Raw genomic sequence first — 18,056 nt, 5'->3', positions numbered from 1 at the left:
GGCGGCGGCGCCGCCGACGACGACGACAATCGCGAGGGTCTTTATCAGGGGTAGAAAATACATCATAAGAACTAAGTATTTCACGTCGGCATTCTCCGGAGACTGCCAAAAGCAGCACATTTTGATGCCCACTATAATAGCACCATTCACACTATTCATTTGCGAGAGCATTTCTTAAATACCGCACCCATTCATAATTTTTTTTATCCTTGACCGCTTTTTTCGAAAGGGCCACGGTGGGAGGGGCTGTTACAAAATTCATTTGCCTCCTGGGAGGATCGAACTCACGACCTCTGGTTTACTAGACAAGCGCTCTGCCACTGAGCTAAGGAGGCGCCTCCTAGCGCACTTTTCGGCTACTTTCTTCTTACAGACTAGTGAATCGGAGCCATTCAGCTCGAAACGCACCGCATGAGCGACCATTATTTGCATTTAGTTAGCACAGCTGCTGCTTTCCTACACATCTCACACGATATGGATGTACACCTAAAATTCCAATACAACACATTTATTTCATTTCAGAGTTACTTTCAGCTTCAAATACCGTTCCTCTGATATTCATACGAAGCTAGGCATCGTCGTAACCCGTTACGTTCATTACGCAAGGCTCACGAGAGGGGCGCATGTTGGATCCGCGTAGACACAAAATTTTGCGCCGCCCAGCGTGGGGCTCAAACCCACGACCCTGAGATTAAGAGTCTCATGCTCTACCGACTGAGCTAGCCGGGCTGCACGCACGCGTTACGAGCCATACAATACTGATTTGACTTGCGACCATCTATTGAAGATTCTTTTGACGACAGCTTATTTCCTGCTGCCACAAATCAGCTACAATCCTATTCAATGAAAAATTGTCTCCGAAAGGCATCAAATCTGCTTGAAATGATACGTGGCTATCAGCACCATTATTCAACACACATGCTCGACTGTGCGCAGACGCCTGTGGCGTAGCCCTTTGGTCCTGAATCAGATACAGTGGTTCCAACAAAAACTCTCCTGAACGGCACTGTGCCGAAAATTTCGCTACAGATCACCCTCGACTTGCTTGTGCTTCAGGTAGACGCCGGTTTTGCAGCCAGGAAGCGGACAGCAGCAACTTCCAACTAGTTTTGCAGTACTCAAACAACACAGTAAAACAGCATGCATCTTTTGCAGAACAGGAAAAACTCGACCGTGACAGGATTCGAACCTGCAATCTTCGGATCCGAAGTCCGACGCCTTATCCATTAGGCCACACGGTCACTGGCGCAATATACTTCCCCACCCACACCTCATTTTCGCCATTTGTACGCTTGGCAGAATGAATTTCCCTCTTTGACGCAGTTTTCCATCTCAAATTTCAGTACTAAAAGTACGACGCTACTTATGGCTGTGTCCCATCGCAAGTTACATTCAAGCCCTTATGACGCTGATCAAACAAGAGGTTGCAAATCAGCTTCAATCGCTTAGTGCCATCTCAGTTGCTTGCAGAAGGTACCTTACCCTATGTGATACAATGGCGAGTTGTCGCTATTACCAAAGCGGCGGCGGCGCCGCCGACGACGACGACAATCGCGAGGGTCTTTATCAGGGGTAGAAAATACATCACAAGAACTAAGTATTTCACGTCGGCATTCTCCGGAGACTGCCAAAAGCAGCAGTTTCTGGTGCCCACTTTAATAGCACCATTCACACTATTCATTTGCGAGAGCATTTCTTAAATACCGCACCCATTCATAATTTTTTTTATCCTTGACCGCTTTTTTCGAAAGGGCCACGGTGGGAGGGGCTGTTACAAAATTCATTTGCCTCCTGGGAGGATCGAACTCACGACCTCTGGTTTACTAGACAAGCGCTCTGCCACTGAGCTAAGGAGGCGCCTCCTAGCGCACTTTTCGGCTACTTTCTTCTTACAGACTAGTGAATCGGAGCCATTCAGCTCGAAACGCACCGCATGAGCGACCATTATTTGCATTTAGTTAGCACAGCTGCTGCTTTCCTACACATCTCACACGATATGGATGTACACCTAAAATTCCAATACAACACATTTATTTCATTTCAGAGTTACTTTCAGCTTCAAATACCGTTCCTCTGATATTCATACGAAGCTAGGCATCGTCGTAACCCGTTACGTTCATTACGCAAGGCTCACGAGAGGGGCGCATGTTGGATCCGCGTAGACACAAAATTTTGCGCCGCCCAGCGTGGGGCTCAAACCCACGACCCTGAGATTAAGAGTCTCATGCTCTACCGACTGAGCTAGCCGGGCTGCACGCACGCGTTACGAGCCATACAATACTGATTTGACTTGCGACCATCTATTGAAGATTCTTTTGACGACAGCTTATTTCCTGCTGCCACAAATCAGCTACAATCCTATTCAATGAAAAATTGTCTCCGAAAGGCATCAAATCTGCTTGAAATGATACGTGGCTATCAGCACCATTATTCAACACACATGCTCGACTGTGCGCAGACGCCTGTGGCGTAGCCCTTTGGTCCTGAATCAGATACAGTGGTTCCAACAAAAACTCTCCTGAACGGCACTGTGCCGAAAATTTCGCTACAGATCACCCTCGACTTGCTTGTGCTTCAGGTAGACGCCGGTTTTGCAGCCAGGAAGCGGACAGCAGCAACTTCCAACTAGTTTTGCAGTACTCAAACAACACAGTAAAACAGCATGCATCTTTTGCAGAACAGGAAAAACTCGACCGTGACAGGATTCGAACCTGCAATCTTCGGATCCGAAGTCCGACGCCTTATCCATTAGGCCACACGGTCACTGGCGCAATATACTTCCCCACCCACACCTCATTTTCGCCATTTGTACGCTTGGCAGAATGAATTTCCCTCTTTGACGCAGTTTTCCATCTCAAATTTCAGTACTAAAAGTACGACGCTACTTATGGCTGTGTCCCATCGCAAGTTACATTCAAGCCCTTATGACGCTGATCAAACAAGAGGTTGCAAATCAGCTTCAATCGCTTAGTGCCATCTCAGTTGCTTGCAGAAGGTACCTTACCCTATGTGATACAATGGCGAGTTGTCGCTATTACCAAAGCGGCGGCGGCGCCGCCGACGACGACGACAATCGCGAGGGTCTTTATCAGGGGTAGAAAATACATCACAAGAACTAAGTATTTCACGTCGGCATTCTCCGGAGACTGCCAAAAGCAGCAGTTTCTGGTGCCCACTTTAATAGCACCATTCACACTATTCATTTGCGAGAGCATTTCTTAAATACCGCACCCATTCATAATTTTTTTTATCCTTGACCGCTTTTTTCGAAAGGGCCACGATGGGAGGGGCTGTTACAAAATTCATTTGCCTCCTGGGAGGATCGAACTCACGACCTCTGGTTTACTAGACCAGCGCTCTGCCACTGAGCTAAGGAGGCGCCTCCTAGCGCACTTTTCGGCTACTTTCTTCTTACAGACTAGTGAATCGGAGCCATTCAGCTCGAAACGCACCGCATGAGCGACCATTATTTGCATTTAGTTAGCACAGCTGCTGCTTTCCTACACATCTCACACGATATGGATGTACACCTAAAATTCCAATACAACACATTTATTTCATTTCAGAGTTACTTTCAGCTTCAAATACCGTTCCTCTGATATTCATACGAAGCTAGGCATCGTCGTAACCCGTTACGTTCATTACGCAAGGCTCACGAGAGGGGCGCATGTTGGATCCGCGTAGACACAAAATTTTGCGCCGCCCAGCGTGGGGCTCAAACCCACGACCCTGAGATTAAGAGTCTCATGCTCTACCGACTGAGCTAGCCGGGCTGCACGCACGCGTTACGAGCCATACAATACTGATTTGACTTGCGACCATCTATTGAAGATTCTTTTGACGACAGCTTATTTCCTGCTGCCACAAATCAGCTACAATCCTATTCAATGAAAAATTGTCTCCGAAAGGCATCAAATCTGCTTGAAATGATACGTGGCTATCAGCACCATTATTCAACACACATGCTCGACTGTGCGCAGACGCCTGTGGCGTAGCCCTTTGGTCCTGAATCAGATACAGTGGTTCCAACAAAAACTCTCCTGAACGGCACTGTGCCGAAAATTTCGCTACAGATCACCCTCGACTTGCTTGTGCTTCAGGTAGACGCCGGTTTTGCAGCCAGGAAGCGGACAGCAGCAACTTCCAACTAGTTTTGCAGTACTCAAACAACACAGTAAAACAGCATGCATCTTTTGCAGAACAGGAAAAACTCGACCGTGACAGGATTCGAACCTGCAATCTTCGGATCCGAAGTCCGACGCCTTATCCATTAGGCCACACGGTCACTGGCGCAATATACTTCCCCACCCACACCTCATTTTCGCCATTTGTACGCTTGGCAGAATGAATTTCCCTCTTTGACGCAGTTTTCCATCTCAAATTTCAGTACTAAAAGTACGACGCTACTTATGGCTGTGTCCCATCGCAAGTTACATTCAAGCCCTTATGACGCTGATCAAACAAGAGGTTGCAAATCAGCTTCAATCGCTTAGTGCCATCTCAGTTGCTTGCAGAAGGTACCTTACCCTATGTGATACAATGGCGAGTTGTCGCTATTACCAAAGCGGCGGCGGCGCCGCCGACGACGACGACAATCGCGAGGGTCTTTATCAGGGGTAGAAAATACATCACAAGAACTAAGTATTTCACGTCGGCATTCTCCGGAGACTGCCAAAAGCAGCAGTTTCTGGTGCCCACTTTAATAGCACCATTCACACTATTCATTTGCGAGAGCATTTCTTAAATACCGCACCCATTCATAATTTTTTTTATCCTTGACCGCTTTTTTCGAAAGGGCCACGATGGGAGGGGCTGTTACAAAATTCATTTGCCTCCTGGGAGGATCGAACTCACGACCTCTGGTTTACTAGACCAGCGCTCTGCCACTGAGCTAAGGAGGCGCCTCCTAGCGCACTTTTCGGCTACTTTCTTCTTACAGACTAGTGAATCGGAGCCATTCAGCTCGAAACGCACCGCATGAGCGACCATTATTTGCATTTAGTTAGCACAGCTGCTGCTTTCCTACACATCTCACACGATATCGATGTACACCTAAAATTCCAAAACAACACATTTATTTCATTTCAGAGTTACTTTCAGCTTCAAATACCGTTCCTCTGATATTCATACGAAGCTAGGCATCGTCGTAACCCGTTACGTTCATTACGCAAGGCTCACGAGAGGGGCGCATGTTGGATCCGCGTAGACACAAAATTTTGCGCCGCCCACTGTGGGGCTCGAACCCACGACCCTGAGATTAAGAGTCTCATGCTCTAACGACTGAGCTAGCCGGGCTGCACGCAACGCGTTACGAGCCATACAATACTGATTGGACTTGCGACCATCTATTGAAGATTCTTTTGACGACAGCTTATTTCCTGCTGCCACAAATCAGCTACAATCCTATTCATTGAAAAATTGTCTCCGAAAGGCATCAAATCTGCTTGAAATGATACGTGGCTATCAGCACCATTATTCAACACACATGCTCGACTGTGCGCAGACGCCTGTGGCGTAGCCCTTTGGTCCTGAATCAGATACAGTGGTTCCAACAAAAACTCTCCTGAACGGCACTGTGCCGAAAATTTCGCTACAGATCACACTCGACTTGCTTGTGCTTCAGGTAGACGCCGGTTTTGCAGCCAGGAAGCGGACAGCAGCAACTTCCAACTAGTTTTGCAGTACTCAAACAACACAGTAAAACAGCATGCATCTTTTGCAGAACAGGAAAAACTCGACCGTGACAGGATTCGAACCTGCAATCTTCGGATCCGAAGTCCGACGCCTTATCCATTAGGCCACACGGTCACTGGCGCAATATACTTCCCCACCCACACCTCATTTTCGCCATTTGTACGCTTGGCAGAATGAATTTCCCTCTTTGACGCAGTTTTCCATCGCAAATTTCAGTACTAAAAGTACGACGCTACTTATGGCTGTGTCCCATCGCAAGTTACATTCAAGCCCTTATGACGCTGATCAAACAAGAGGTTGCAAATCAGCTTCAATCGCTTAGTGCCATCTCAGTTGCTTGCAGAAGGTACCTTACCCTATGTGATACAATGGCGAGTTGTCGCTATTACCAAAGCGGCGGCGGCGCCGCCGACGACGACGACAATCGCGAGGGTCTTTATCAGGGGTAGAAAATACATCATAAGAACTAAGTATTTCACGTCGGCATTCTCCGGAGACTGCCAAAAGCAGCACATTTTGATGCCCACTATAATAGCACCATTCACACTATTCATTTGCGAGAGCATTTCTTAAATACCGCACCCATTCATAATTTTTTTTATCCTTGACCGCTTTTTTCGAAAGGGCCACGGTGGGAGGGGCTGTTACAAAATTCATTTGCCTCCTGGGAGGATCGAACTCACGACCTCTGGTTTACTAGACAAGCGCTCTGCCACTGAGCTAAGGAGGCGCCTCCTAGCGCACTTTTCGGCTACTTTCTTCTTACAGACTAGTGAATCGGAGCCATTCAGCTCGAAACGCACCGCATGAGCGACCATTATTTGCATTTAGTTAGCACAGCTGCTGCTTTCCTACACATCTCACACGATATGGATGTACACCTAAAATTCCAATACAACACATTTATTTCATTTCAGAGTTACTTTCAGCTTCAAATACCGTTCCTCTGATATTCATACGAAGCTAGGCATCGTCGTAACCCGTTACGTTCATTACGCAAGGCTCACGAGAGGGGCGCATGTTGGATCCGCGTAGACACAAAATTTTGCGCCGCCCAGCGTGGGGCTCAAACCCACGACCCTGAGATTAAGAGTCTCATGCTCTACCGACTGAGCTAGCCGGGCTGCACGCACGCGTTACGAGCCATACAATACTGATTTGACTTGCGACCATCTATTGAAGATTCTTTTGACGACAGCTTATTTCCTGCTGCCACAAATCAGCTACAATCCTATTCAATGAAAAATTGTCTCCGAAAGGCATCAAATCTGCTTGAAATGATACGTGGCTATCAGCACCATTATTCAACACACATGCTCGACTGTGCGCAGACGCCTGTGGCGTAGCCCTTTGGTCCTGAATCAGATACAGTGGTTCCAACAAAAACTCTCCTGAACGGCACTGTGCCGAAAATTTCGCTACAGATCACCCTCGACTTGCTTGTGCTTCAGGTAGACGCCGGTTTTGCAGCCAGGAAGCGGACAGCAGCAACTTCCAACTAGTTTTGCAGTACTCAAACAACACAGTAAAACAGCATGCATCTTTTGCAGAACAGGAAAAACTCGACCGTGACAGGATTCGAACCTGCAATCTTCGGATCCGAAGTCCGACGCCTTATCCCTTTTTTTTTTTTTTTTTTTTTTAGACTCGAACTCGGGACCTTTGCCTTTCGCGGGCAAGTGCTCTACCAACTTTTTTTTTTTTTTTTTAAATTGAGCGGGGCAGGCAGATGGCGACAAGGTGGGCAGGGGTCAATTAGTCAGAGGCCTGGCCACGGTGCCGCCCCCATACCCGTCATCACTCACATTGATTGTAAAGGAATATTGATTTTTTTTTTTTATTTTTTGTGCCTTAATTTTTTTTATCATTTATTTATGTATTTATTTATTTATTTATATATTGGAAAAGCATCAATATGGGACTGGAGCCAGATCATTCGGTTGATACATTAACGGGTGAAGGTTTCAGAGCTCGAACAGCTATCCAATACCTGTTCTAGTGAATGCAATATGAAGCATATTACCGTACTTGCGACGGTGATCCGCGTAGTTTCTAATTTTAGTATATTCCGTTTCCATGTGTAACTGAAACTCGCTGTACTCTTCGCCCGTCAGCCGATTGAAGACATGACTTGTATATTGGCCCAACAGCCACATGACAGCATAATTTTTAGTTGGCGGAAAATATTTGACGTCTGGTCTGTGCAGTAAGTTCGTGTCGATGTTATTTTCAGAAGTCCGAGTTATAAGGGCGACTTTTTGACGAACCCATTGCCAATTGCGCATGCGGTGACTGCAAGTATATCTGTGGGGAACAGTATCCACTTGGTGACAATCTGGACAATGGGCTGTGTCGCTTAGCCCAATCGCATGCAGGCGCTCATTTGTGCTGATAATGTTGTTAACCGTTTTGTACCATGTCGACCTGACCAAAGACGGAAGTACACTGCTGCTGATGTTCGCCCACAGGACATCCCAATTGACTCCAGTGTGCTTTTGTTCGATTTTGTTCTTGCCCTCATATTGTTTCCTGTGCTCCAGAATGTCCTTGGCGGTTAAAGGTCGATGTTGGAGAAGGACCTCGCTCAAGTAGCTCTTTTCCAGATAATATGTGCGGATGTGGGAGAGCTGGTAGTCGATCGTCTGCACATTGATGGGCGGTTCTACGCTTTTCGGCGCGACTGCCTCAAACAACTTTGCCGTAAGGGTGTCAGAGTAGTTTTGGATTAAGGATGTCATCCGTTTAATGTACAAAGCCATTGCTTTGGCGTTCAGATCGGTCAGACCCAGACCGCCATGCAGAGGGTCGAGGGTCACAGTCTTCACGTCAACTCGAAATATTTCCCCCCGCCACAGAAAATTGGTCAACTGGCTCATTATCTGTTTGGCTATGACAGTGGGGATTGGAAAGACCTGTGCCACATAATATGCTCGCGACAGGATACATGTATTTATAAATTTAACCCTCTGAATTTGGTCCATACTGCGATAAACGTTATCTATTAAAGCACCCTTGACTTTGAACAAGACATCCCGCCAATTTACCGTTATCATCCTTTGTGGAGGGACCGTCAGTATCGTCCCAAGAGATTTGTGTTCCGTAACATGGGTAGCCCATTCTAGGCCGACATCGTCAAGTCCCCTTATACGTAGAAATTTGCTTTTAGTTTCATTCATTTTTGCGCCAGAAGCGGAACAATAGCGCCTGAGGTCTGCCTCCAGTACAATCACATCATCCCTGTTCCTCACGACGATGCCGACATCATCAGCATATGCCCCAACAGCAGTTTTCTTCCCGGCGATCGTTATGCCCGTCATGTGCTCATGTACTAGCCGCAGCAATGGTTCTAGGGAGATGACAAAGAGCAACATGGAAAGGGGGCTTCCTTGGGGGACACCCCTTGCGATGGTAATTGGTCTTGTGAGCTGGCAGTTAACGGAGATCGTGGCGGCCAGACCAGTGATCATATTGCGCACGACAGCGATGGAGTCATGCCCGAAGCCCATCCTCCGCATCGTTTCGAAGAGGTATTTATGGCTGACACTATCAAATGCTTTATAAAAATCGAGAAAAAGGAGGCCGCAATTAATGGTGCTGGCAGACGACAGAGCGACGATATCTCTATATTGTGCTGTAGTCTGAAATATTGATCGCCTATAAGCACAAGTTTGCTGTTGCCCAATTATGTTTGCGGTCAACGGCATCATTCGATTGTTTAAAGCTCTCGCAATAATCTTATAATCTGAATTAAGAAGAGAAATCGGCCGGAAGTTGTTAATCTTTTTACATCCCTTATTTTTAGGAATCAACACGATTTTACATTCTTTAAGTTCTGATGGTACAAACTTTCCCCGCAGTACGTCGTTAACGGCTTGTGTCAACTTATCACCTATGATACTCCAATATCGTTGATAGAATTCGACCGGAAGGCCATCAGGGCCCGGCGATTTACTTTTAGGGGAGCCGCGAATTATTTCAAGGACTTCATCTGGACTAAAAGCTGAAAATAAGCTGGCGTTGTCGTCGGCAGTAATTGTGGAGGTTGTAAACGCAAATAACTCATCCAAATCGTCCTCTTGCGTTGCTTCTGCCTCATACAGGGCACTGTAATACCTGTGGATTTCTCTGATGATCTCGTTTTGCACAGTGAGGACAGTACCGTTTTCTAATTTAAGTTCGTCCATGAATATCCGTCGTCGGTTCTTGCGATGTTTAATCAGATGATATAACGCAGCCGTTTCGTCCTCGCTAACGGATCTGGCTTTTGACTTAAGTTTAAGACCCTCCAGTTGTTTTCTCTTTAAGCTTAATAATGTCGCTTTAATTTTCTTGATGTCGGACAGGCGCCTGTCTGAGCCATCTGCCTGATCATACAAATCCCTTAAGACCATGTAGTAAAATTCCATTGTACGGTGAACTGCCCGAGATCTCTCTATACTATAAGATATAATTACTTTCCGTAATTTGGGCTTCGCCTTGCGGGTCCACCACTCCAAGACACTCGGAAAGTTGTGTACAGAGCGCAAGCAAATTTCCCAAGCTGTCTTTAATTCGACCTCGAGCTTGTCGTCTGTTAAAAGGCCGACATTCATGCTCCACTGATTCCTAAACCAGTGAGTTGGTTGCCGGTCTAAGTTTATGCAGGCACTCACACTACAGTGATCAGAGAAGCTGACTGGAGTGATTTCCACTTGTAGCAAATTCCTCACTATGTGACTTGACATATAGATTCTATCAATCCTGCTACTGGAATTATGTGAAATGTGCGTGTATTTCACAAGCGTGGGATACTTAACTTCCCACGCGTCCCTCAGTTTCATTTGGGAAACAAGAAAGTTTAATTCAGGGGAATAATTAAAATTGGGGGATTGATATTTATGGTGCAATACACAATTAAAATCGCCGGCAATGATCAAGTTTGGCGAGTCTCTCCGCAGTAAGTAAATGATATCCTCCTTAAAAAACTTCGATCTGTCAGCGCGCCGTGTACTTCCAGATGGTGCATACAGGTTGATTACACTGACGCCCAAGATATTCACGCCTATGCCCCGTCCAGAGTCTAACTTTTCGACATCGGTTATAGGTATTCCTTCCCTAACTAAAATCGCTGTGCCAGCACTGAATTCAGGAGCGAAATTGAGTATTGCAACATAGCCGGGAATGTTAAGTTGCCATGTTGCAACCTCCTGTAAAATGGCAATATCTGTACCAGAGTCAAACAAAAATTGTTTTAATAAAGCAAGTTTTAACTCTGACGTAATCCTATTGATATTAAGGGAGGTGATAGTATAGGCCTGTAGCATATAGGTAATGAGATGTAAAAGTATAACAAAACGATGGCATCGAGCTCAAGAGTGCCGGCTGCAGAATTAAAAAAGGTATAATGTGAGCAGCCATGAGAGGATTATTAGATCAAGAAGGAAAATAAAAACGATAACAAGTGATACACTAAGCCGGTTGTAGCAAAAACGACACAGTGAATGCTGTGAACCATAACCGGAGAAAAGGACAGAAAAAAACACAAAGAAGCTTTGCAACCGTAGGCGACAGCATGGAACGAGCCTTGTACCAACGGAATTACTACTGTGGAGGATGGGCTTCGCCGAGTTCTTTGCTGTTGTCATCTCCGGATCGTTCCCTCACAATTTCATAACTAATATTTCGGGGTACTACATCCGCTTGCGAGGAAGTGGAATTTCCCTTGTTGCGAGGAGCGGAGAGATTTGGCTGTGGATTGAGCCTTCGTCGTGGGGCGTTTTGAGGTCCCGAAATTTTTGTGGATTCTTTGAGACGCGGTCGTGTCGTTGTCGCAGCACTGCCGCCAGCAGCTGGCAGGTTGGTAAACACTTGCACTTGTTTACTTCCGCCCGAAACTTGTTGTCGGGCGTCAGCTGTAGCGCGTTGTTGACACAACACTTCCTCACTGTGTGCGCGTTGTAGCGGCTGTTGTCCTTCGGGCGCGGCACTCAAAATTGGAGGTTCCTGTTCATGACCCGGCGTCTCAGAATTCGGCATCCCCTCAAGTCCATCCGCACTGGCTTCAAAATCGACCCGCATAACATCATCTGGTACTAAATCCTCCGCGGTTGATGGTTTTGGTTTCCGGGCTGCAGGAGTCGCGGGAGATACTTCCTCATCGGAATGCTCATCACTACGTTCCAGCGGCCTTTTCTTTTGCTGAGATTCACTTTCAAGACAAACTGGCGCAGCAGTTTGCCGTCCTACGAGTGGTGGAAACGCATCAGCGGTTATGGGCGGGGTCTCGGAGGTAGTTGCCTGGGGAGCATCAACATCAGGGGGTGCAGAAGAACCAGAAGTATCTACTGCCATTACCTCGTTAAGTGTTAATCTACGCCGCGGCTGGAGATTATTTTTTAAGACAAAAACTGGGCGGGGGCAGTCCTGGCGAAGATGGCCTAGTTCATTGCAGATATGGCAGGTGGGGGCTTGACCAGAATATATAATGTGAGCCTTATAACCATCAACCGTAATGTGAGAAGGAATGTTCATTTTTACTTCCATGTCCACAGATCTAATCCCATTGAAACATTGTAATTTGTAGCGAGACGACCACTTTTCGTTGACAATTTCTTTAACCTCACCAAACTTAGAAAGTGCATCTTTAATTTTAGCATTGTCAATCTCTATGGGCAAGTTAAGTACTCGAACTGTCTGAATCGAGGTATCGGCACGTGTTACAGTAACCATACTAGTGGTGCCGTCGCGATGAACAAAAGGGACTTGTTTGCCGATTTTTTCAATAAGTCGATCAACTGCTACTGGACTGAGAAACTTGACAAACACGCAATAACGATCAGAATCTAGCTGGGTGGTGTGCACAGAATCAGAAGTGATGCCTATTACCTCGGTTAGCCAGTCATGAATCTCGAGGGCGGTCGGTTGCACTCGGCGGGTATCCTTGTCAAAGCCGAAAACCAGGGTGTTTTTCCGGATGGTGGTAGACATGGCGCTGCAGCTGTATGGAATCCGGTCAAGTCCCAATCCCGTACAAGATCGGCAAGTTGCTAACGAAAAGGACGACCACAAAAAAAAAAAAGTACAATGCACGTGAATCACTCGGAACACAAAAACACACAACGGCAAACAGAAAAAAACTGGCAACGACACCGACGACGCGGAGCAGCCAGCTGGCACGTCCGACCGCGGCGACAGCGAAAGCCGGAATGTCCATTAGGCCACACGGTCACTGGCGCAATATACTTCCCCACCCACACCTCATTTTCGCCATTTGTACACTTGGCAGAATGAATTTCCCTCTTTGACGCAGTACTCCATCTCAAATTTCAGTACTAAAAGTACGACGCTACTTCTTGCTGTGTCCCATCGCAAGTTACATTCAAGCCCTTATGACGCTGATCAAACAAGAGGTGGCAAATCAGCTTCAATCGTTTAGTGCCATCTCAGTCGCTTGCAGAAGGTACCTCACCCTATGTGATACAATGGCGAGTTGTCGTTATTACCAAAGCGGCGGCGGCGCCGCCGCCGCCGCCGACGACGACGACAATCGCGAGGGTCTTTATCAGGGGTAGAAAATACATCACAAGAACTAAGTATTTCACGTCGGCATTCTCCGGAGACTGCCTAAAGCAGCAGTTTCTGGTGCCCACTTCAATAGCACCATTCACACTATTCATTTGCGAGAGCATTTCTTAAATACCGCACCCATTCATAATTTTTTTTATCCTTGACCGCTTTTTTCGAAAGGGCCACGGTGGGAGGGGCTGTTACAAAATTCATTTGTCTCCTGTGAGGATCGAACTCACGACCTCTGGTTTACTAGACCAGCGCTCTGCCACTGAGCTAAGGAGGCGCCTCCTAGCGCACTTTTCGGCTACTTTCTTCTTACAGACTAGTGAATCGGAGCCATTCAGCTCGAAACGCACCGCATGAGCGACCATTATTTGCATTTAGTTAGCACAGCTGCTGCTTTCCTACACATCTCACACGATATCGATGTACACCTAAAATTCCAAAACAACACATTTATTTCATTTCAGAGTTACTTTCAGCTTCAAATACCGTTCCTCTGATATTCATACGAAGCTAGGCATCGTCATAACCCGTTACGTTCATTACGCAAGGCTCACGAGAGGGGCGCATGTTGGATCCGCGTAGACACAAAATTTTGCGCCGCCCAACGTGAGGCTCGAACCCACGACCCTGAGATTAAGAGTCTCATGCTCTACCGACTGAGCTAGCCGGGCTGCACGCAACGCGTTACGAGCCATACAATACTGATTTGACCTGCGACCATCTATTGAAGATTCTTTTGACTACAGCTTATTTCCTGCTGCCACAAATCAGCTACAATCCTATTCAATGAAAAATTGTCTCCGAAAGGCATCAAATCTGCTTGAAATGATACGTGGCTATCAGCACCATTATTCAACACACATGCTCGACTGTGCGCAGACGCCTGTGGCGTAGCCCTTGGGTCCTGAATCAGATGCAGTAGTTCCAACAAAAACTCTCCTGAACGGCACTGTGCCGAAAATTTCGCTACAGATCACCCTTGACTTGCTTGTGCTTCAGGTAGACGCCGGTTTTGCAGCCAGGAAGCGGACAGCAGCAACTTCCAACTAGTTTTGCAGTACTCAAACAACACAGTAAAACAGCATGCATCTTTTGCAGAACAGGAAAAACTCGACCGTAACAGGATTCAAACCTGCAACCTTTGGATCCGAAGTCCGACGCCTTACCCATTAGGCCACACGGTCACTGGCGCAGTATACTTCCCCACCCACACCTCATTTTCGCCATTTGTACACTTGGCAGAATGAATTTCCCTCTTTGACGCAGTTCTACGTCTCAAATTTCAGTACTAAAAGTACGACGCCACTTATGGCTGTGTCCCATCGCAAGTTACATTCAAGCCCTTATGACGCTGATCAAACAAGAGGTTGCAAATCAGCTTCAATCGCTTAGTGCCATCTCAGTTGCTTGCAGAAGGTACCTTACCCTATGTGATACAATGGCGAGTTGTCGCTATTACCAAAGCGGCGGCGGCGCCGCCGACGACGACGACAATCGCGAGGGTCTTTATCAGGGGTAGAAAATACATCACAAGAACTAAGTATTTCACGTCGGCATTCTCCGGAGACTGCCAAAAGCAGCAGTTTCTGGTGCCCACTTTAATAGCACCATTCACACTATTCATTTGCGAGAGCATTTCTTAAATACCGCACCCATTCATAATTTTTTTTATCCTTGACCGCTTTTTTCGAAAGGGCCACGATGGGAGGGGCTGTTACAAAATTCATTTGCCTCCTGGGAGGATCGAACTCACGACCTCTGGTTTACTAGACCAGCGCTCTGCCACTGAGCTAAGGAGGCGCCTCCTAGCGCACTTTTCGGCTACTTTCTTCTTACAGACTAGTGAATCGGAGCCATTCAGCTCGAAACGCACCGCATGAGCGACCATTATTTGCATTTAGTTAGCACAGCTGCTGCTTTCCTACACATCTCACACGATATCGATGTACACCTAAAATTCCAAAACAACACATTTATTTCATTTCAGAGTTACTTTCAGCTTCAAATACCGTTCCTCTGATATTCATACGAAGCTAGGCATCGTCGTAACCCGTTACGTTCATTACGCAAGGCTCACGAGAGGGGCGCATGTTGGATCCGCGTAGACACAAAATTTTGCGCCGCCCAGCGTGGGGCTCGAACCCACGACCCTGAGATTAAGAGTCTCATGCTCTAACGACTGAGCTAGCCGGGCTGCACGCAACGCGTTACGAGCCATACAATACTGATTGGACTTGCGACCATCTATTGAAGATTCTTTTGACGACAGCTTATTTCCTGCTGCCACAAATCAGCTACAATCCTATTCATTGAAAAATTGTCTCCGAAAGGCATCAAATCTGCTTGAAATGATACGTGGCTATCAGCACCATTATTCAACACACATGCTCGACTGTGCGCAGACGCCTGTGGCGTAGCCCTTTGGTCCTGAATCAGATACAGTGGTTCCAACAAAAACTCTCCTGAACGGCACTGTGCCGAAAATTTCGCTACAGATCACACTCGACTTGCTTGTGCTTCAGGTAGACGCCGGTTTTGCAGCCAGGAAGCGGACAGCAGCAACTTCCAACTAGTTTTGCAGTACTCAAACAACACAGTAAAACAGCATGCATCTTTTGCAGAACAGGAAAAACTCGACCGTGACAGGATTCGAACCTGCAATCTTCGGATCCGAAGTCCGACGCCTTATCCATTAGGCCACACGGTCACTGGCGCAATATACTTCCCCACCCACACCTCATTTTCGCCATTTGTACGCTTGGCAGAATGAATTTCCCTCTTTGACGCAGTTTTCCATCGCAAATTTCAGTACTAAAAGTACGACGCTACTTATGGCTGTGTCCCATCGCAAGTTACATTCAAGCCCTTATGACGCTGATCAAACAAGAGGTTGCAAATCAGCTTCAATCGCTTAGTGCCATCTCAGTTGCTTGCAGAAGGTACCTTACCCTATGTGATACAATGGCGAGTTGTCGCTATTACCAAAGCGGCGGCGGCGCCGCCGCCGACGACGACGACGACAATCGCGAGGGTCTTTATCAGGGGTAGAAAATACATCACAAGAACTAAGTATTTCACGTCGGCATTCTCCGGAGACTGCCAAAAGCAGCAGTTTCTGGTGCCCACTTTAATAGCACCATTCACACTATTCATTTGCGAGAGCATTTCTTAAATACCGCACCCATTCATAATTTTTTTTATCCTTGACCGCTTTTTTCGAAAGGGCCACGATGGGAGGGGCTGTTACAAAATTCATTTGCCTCCTGGGAGGATCGAACTCACGACCTCTGGTTTACTAGACCAGCGCTCTGCCACTGAGCTAAGGAGGCGCCTCCTAGCGCACTTTTCGGCTACTTTCTTCTTACAGACTAGTGAATCGGAGCCATTCAGCTCGAAACGCACCGCATGAGCGACCATTATTTGCATTTAGTTAGCACAGCTGCTGCTTTCCTACACATCTCACACGATATCGATGTACACCTAAAATTCCAAAACAACACATTTATTTCATTTCAGAGTTACTTTCAGCTTCAAATACCGTTCCTCTGATATTCATACGAAGCTAGGCATCGTCGTAACCCGTTACGTTCATTACGCAAGGCTCACGAGAGGGGCGCATGTTGGATCCGCGTAGACACAAAATTTTGCGCCGCCCACTGTGGGGCTCGAACCCACGACCCTGAGATTAAGAGTCTCATGCTCTAACGACTGAGCTAGCCGGGCTGCACGCAACGCGTTACGAGCCATACAATACTGATTGGACTTGCGACCATCTATTGAAGATTCTTTTGACGACAGCTTATTTCCTGCTGCCACAAATCAGCTACAATCCTATTCATTGAAAAATTGTCTCCGAAAGGCATCAAATCTGCTTGAAATGATACGTGGCTATCAGCACCATTATTCAACACACATGCTCGACTGTGCGCAGACGCCTGTGGCGTAGCCCTTTGGTCCTGAATCAGATACAGTGGTTCCAACAAAAACTCTCCTGAACGGCACTGTGCCGAAAATTTCGCTACAGATCACCCTCGACTTGCTTGTGCTTCAGGTAGACGCCGGTTTTGCAGCCAGGAAGCGGACAGCAGCAACTTCCAACTAGTTTTGCAGTACTCAAACAACACAGTAAAACAGCATGCATCTTTTGCAGAACAGGAAAAACTCGACCGTGACAGGATTCGAACCTGCAATCTTCGGATCCGAAGTCCGACGCCTTATCCATTAGGCCACACGGTCACTGGCGCAATATACTTCCCCACCCACACCTCATTTTCGCCATTTGTACGCTTGGCAGAATGAATTTCCCTCTTTGACGCAGTTTTCCATCGCAAATTTCAGTACTAAAAGTACGACGCTACTTATGGCTGTGTCCCATCGCAAGTTACATTCAAGCCCTTATGACGCTGATCAAACAAGAGGTTGCAAATCAGCTTCAATCGCTTAGTGCCATCTCAGTTGCTTGCAGAAGGTACCTTACCCTATGTGATACAATGGCGAGTTGTCGCTATTACCAAAGCGGCGGCGGCGCCGCCGACGACGACGACAATCGCGAGGGTCTAGGCATCGTCGTAACCCGTTACGTTCATTACGCAAGGCTCACGAGAGGGGCGCATGTTGGATCCGCGTAGACACAAAATTTTGCGCCGCCCAGCGTGGGGCTCGAACCCACGACCCTGAGATTAAGAGTCTCATGCTCTAACGACTGAGCTAGCCGGGCTGCACGCAACGCGTTACGAGCCATACAATACTGATTGGACTTGCGACCATCTATTGAAGATTCTTTTGACGACAGCTTATTTCCTGCTGCC

At 47.0% G+C, this 18,056-nt stretch overlaps 24 non-coding genes across 24 annotated transcripts; all 24 read right to left on the bottom strand.

The window, feature by feature from the left end:
• Positions 1-263: 263 nt before the first annotated feature.
• On the bottom strand, positions 264-335 carry Trnat-agu (transfer RNA threonine (anticodon AGU)). Its single transcript has one exon. It is a non-coding gene; the product is annotated as a tRNA-Thr (tRNA).
• A 321-nt stretch (positions 336-656) lies between these two features.
• Positions 657-729, bottom strand: Trnak-cuu (transfer RNA lysine (anticodon CUU)). Its single transcript has one exon. It is a non-coding gene; the product is annotated as a tRNA-Lys (tRNA).
• A 439-nt stretch (positions 730-1,168) lies between these two features.
• On the bottom strand, positions 1,169-1,241 carry Trnar-ucg (transfer RNA arginine (anticodon UCG)). The gene has a single exon. It is a non-coding gene; the product is annotated as a tRNA-Arg (tRNA).
• Positions 1,242-1,785: 544 nt separating this feature from the next.
• On the bottom strand, positions 1,786-1,857 carry Trnat-agu (transfer RNA threonine (anticodon AGU)). Its single transcript has one exon. It is a non-coding gene; the product is annotated as a tRNA-Thr (tRNA).
• Positions 1,858-2,178: 321 nt separating this feature from the next.
• Trnak-cuu (transfer RNA lysine (anticodon CUU)) lies at positions 2,179-2,251 on the bottom strand. The gene has a single exon. It is a non-coding gene; the product is annotated as a tRNA-Lys (tRNA).
• A 439-nt stretch (positions 2,252-2,690) lies between these two features.
• Trnar-ucg (transfer RNA arginine (anticodon UCG)) lies at positions 2,691-2,763 on the bottom strand. The gene has a single exon. It is a non-coding gene; the product is annotated as a tRNA-Arg (tRNA).
• A 544-nt stretch (positions 2,764-3,307) lies between these two features.
• Positions 3,308-3,379, bottom strand: Trnat-agu (transfer RNA threonine (anticodon AGU)). The gene has a single exon. It is a non-coding gene; the product is annotated as a tRNA-Thr (tRNA).
• Positions 3,380-3,700: 321 nt separating this feature from the next.
• Trnak-cuu (transfer RNA lysine (anticodon CUU)) lies at positions 3,701-3,773 on the bottom strand. The gene has a single exon. It is a non-coding gene; the product is annotated as a tRNA-Lys (tRNA).
• A 439-nt stretch (positions 3,774-4,212) lies between these two features.
• On the bottom strand, positions 4,213-4,285 carry Trnar-ucg (transfer RNA arginine (anticodon UCG)). Its single transcript has one exon. It is a non-coding gene; the product is annotated as a tRNA-Arg (tRNA).
• A 544-nt stretch (positions 4,286-4,829) lies between these two features.
• Trnat-agu (transfer RNA threonine (anticodon AGU)) lies at positions 4,830-4,901 on the bottom strand. Its single transcript has one exon. It is a non-coding gene; the product is annotated as a tRNA-Thr (tRNA).
• Positions 4,902-5,222: 321 nt separating this feature from the next.
• Positions 5,223-5,295, bottom strand: Trnak-cuu (transfer RNA lysine (anticodon CUU)). The gene has a single exon. It is a non-coding gene; the product is annotated as a tRNA-Lys (tRNA).
• A 440-nt stretch (positions 5,296-5,735) lies between these two features.
• On the bottom strand, positions 5,736-5,808 carry Trnar-ucg (transfer RNA arginine (anticodon UCG)). Its single transcript has one exon. It is a non-coding gene; the product is annotated as a tRNA-Arg (tRNA).
• Positions 5,809-6,352: 544 nt separating this feature from the next.
• Positions 6,353-6,424, bottom strand: Trnat-agu (transfer RNA threonine (anticodon AGU)). Its single transcript has one exon. It is a non-coding gene; the product is annotated as a tRNA-Thr (tRNA).
• Positions 6,425-6,745: 321 nt separating this feature from the next.
• On the bottom strand, positions 6,746-6,818 carry Trnak-cuu (transfer RNA lysine (anticodon CUU)). The gene has a single exon. It is a non-coding gene; the product is annotated as a tRNA-Lys (tRNA).
• A 6,635-nt stretch (positions 6,819-13,453) lies between these two features.
• Positions 13,454-13,525, bottom strand: Trnat-agu (transfer RNA threonine (anticodon AGU)). The gene has a single exon. It is a non-coding gene; the product is annotated as a tRNA-Thr (tRNA).
• A 321-nt stretch (positions 13,526-13,846) lies between these two features.
• Positions 13,847-13,919, bottom strand: Trnak-cuu (transfer RNA lysine (anticodon CUU)). The gene has a single exon. It is a non-coding gene; the product is annotated as a tRNA-Lys (tRNA).
• A 440-nt stretch (positions 13,920-14,359) lies between these two features.
• Positions 14,360-14,432, bottom strand: Trnar-ucg (transfer RNA arginine (anticodon UCG)). The gene has a single exon. It is a non-coding gene; the product is annotated as a tRNA-Arg (tRNA).
• Positions 14,433-14,976: 544 nt separating this feature from the next.
• Trnat-agu (transfer RNA threonine (anticodon AGU)) lies at positions 14,977-15,048 on the bottom strand. Its single transcript has one exon. It is a non-coding gene; the product is annotated as a tRNA-Thr (tRNA).
• Positions 15,049-15,369: 321 nt separating this feature from the next.
• On the bottom strand, positions 15,370-15,442 carry Trnak-cuu (transfer RNA lysine (anticodon CUU)). Its single transcript has one exon. It is a non-coding gene; the product is annotated as a tRNA-Lys (tRNA).
• A 440-nt stretch (positions 15,443-15,882) lies between these two features.
• Trnar-ucg (transfer RNA arginine (anticodon UCG)) lies at positions 15,883-15,955 on the bottom strand. The gene has a single exon. It is a non-coding gene; the product is annotated as a tRNA-Arg (tRNA).
• A 550-nt stretch (positions 15,956-16,505) lies between these two features.
• Positions 16,506-16,577, bottom strand: Trnat-agu (transfer RNA threonine (anticodon AGU)). Its single transcript has one exon. It is a non-coding gene; the product is annotated as a tRNA-Thr (tRNA).
• Positions 16,578-16,898: 321 nt separating this feature from the next.
• On the bottom strand, positions 16,899-16,971 carry Trnak-cuu (transfer RNA lysine (anticodon CUU)). Its single transcript has one exon. It is a non-coding gene; the product is annotated as a tRNA-Lys (tRNA).
• Positions 16,972-17,411: 440 nt separating this feature from the next.
• Trnar-ucg (transfer RNA arginine (anticodon UCG)) lies at positions 17,412-17,484 on the bottom strand. Its single transcript has one exon. It is a non-coding gene; the product is annotated as a tRNA-Arg (tRNA).
• Positions 17,485-17,892: 408 nt separating this feature from the next.
• Trnak-cuu (transfer RNA lysine (anticodon CUU)) lies at positions 17,893-17,965 on the bottom strand. The gene has a single exon. It is a non-coding gene; the product is annotated as a tRNA-Lys (tRNA).
• Positions 17,966-18,056: the final 91 nt, after the last annotated feature.

Source organism: Schistocerca cancellata, chromosome 8 (genome assembly GCF_023864275.1).
Source record: "Schistocerca cancellata isolate TAMUIC-IGC-003103 chromosome 8, iqSchCanc2.1, whole genome shotgun sequence".
NCBI classification, from domain to species: domain Eukaryota; kingdom Metazoa; phylum Arthropoda; class Insecta; order Orthoptera; family Acrididae; genus Schistocerca; species Schistocerca cancellata.
Note: the sequence above shows the minus strand (reverse complement) of the source record. Positions and strands in the feature narration are given on the sequence as shown.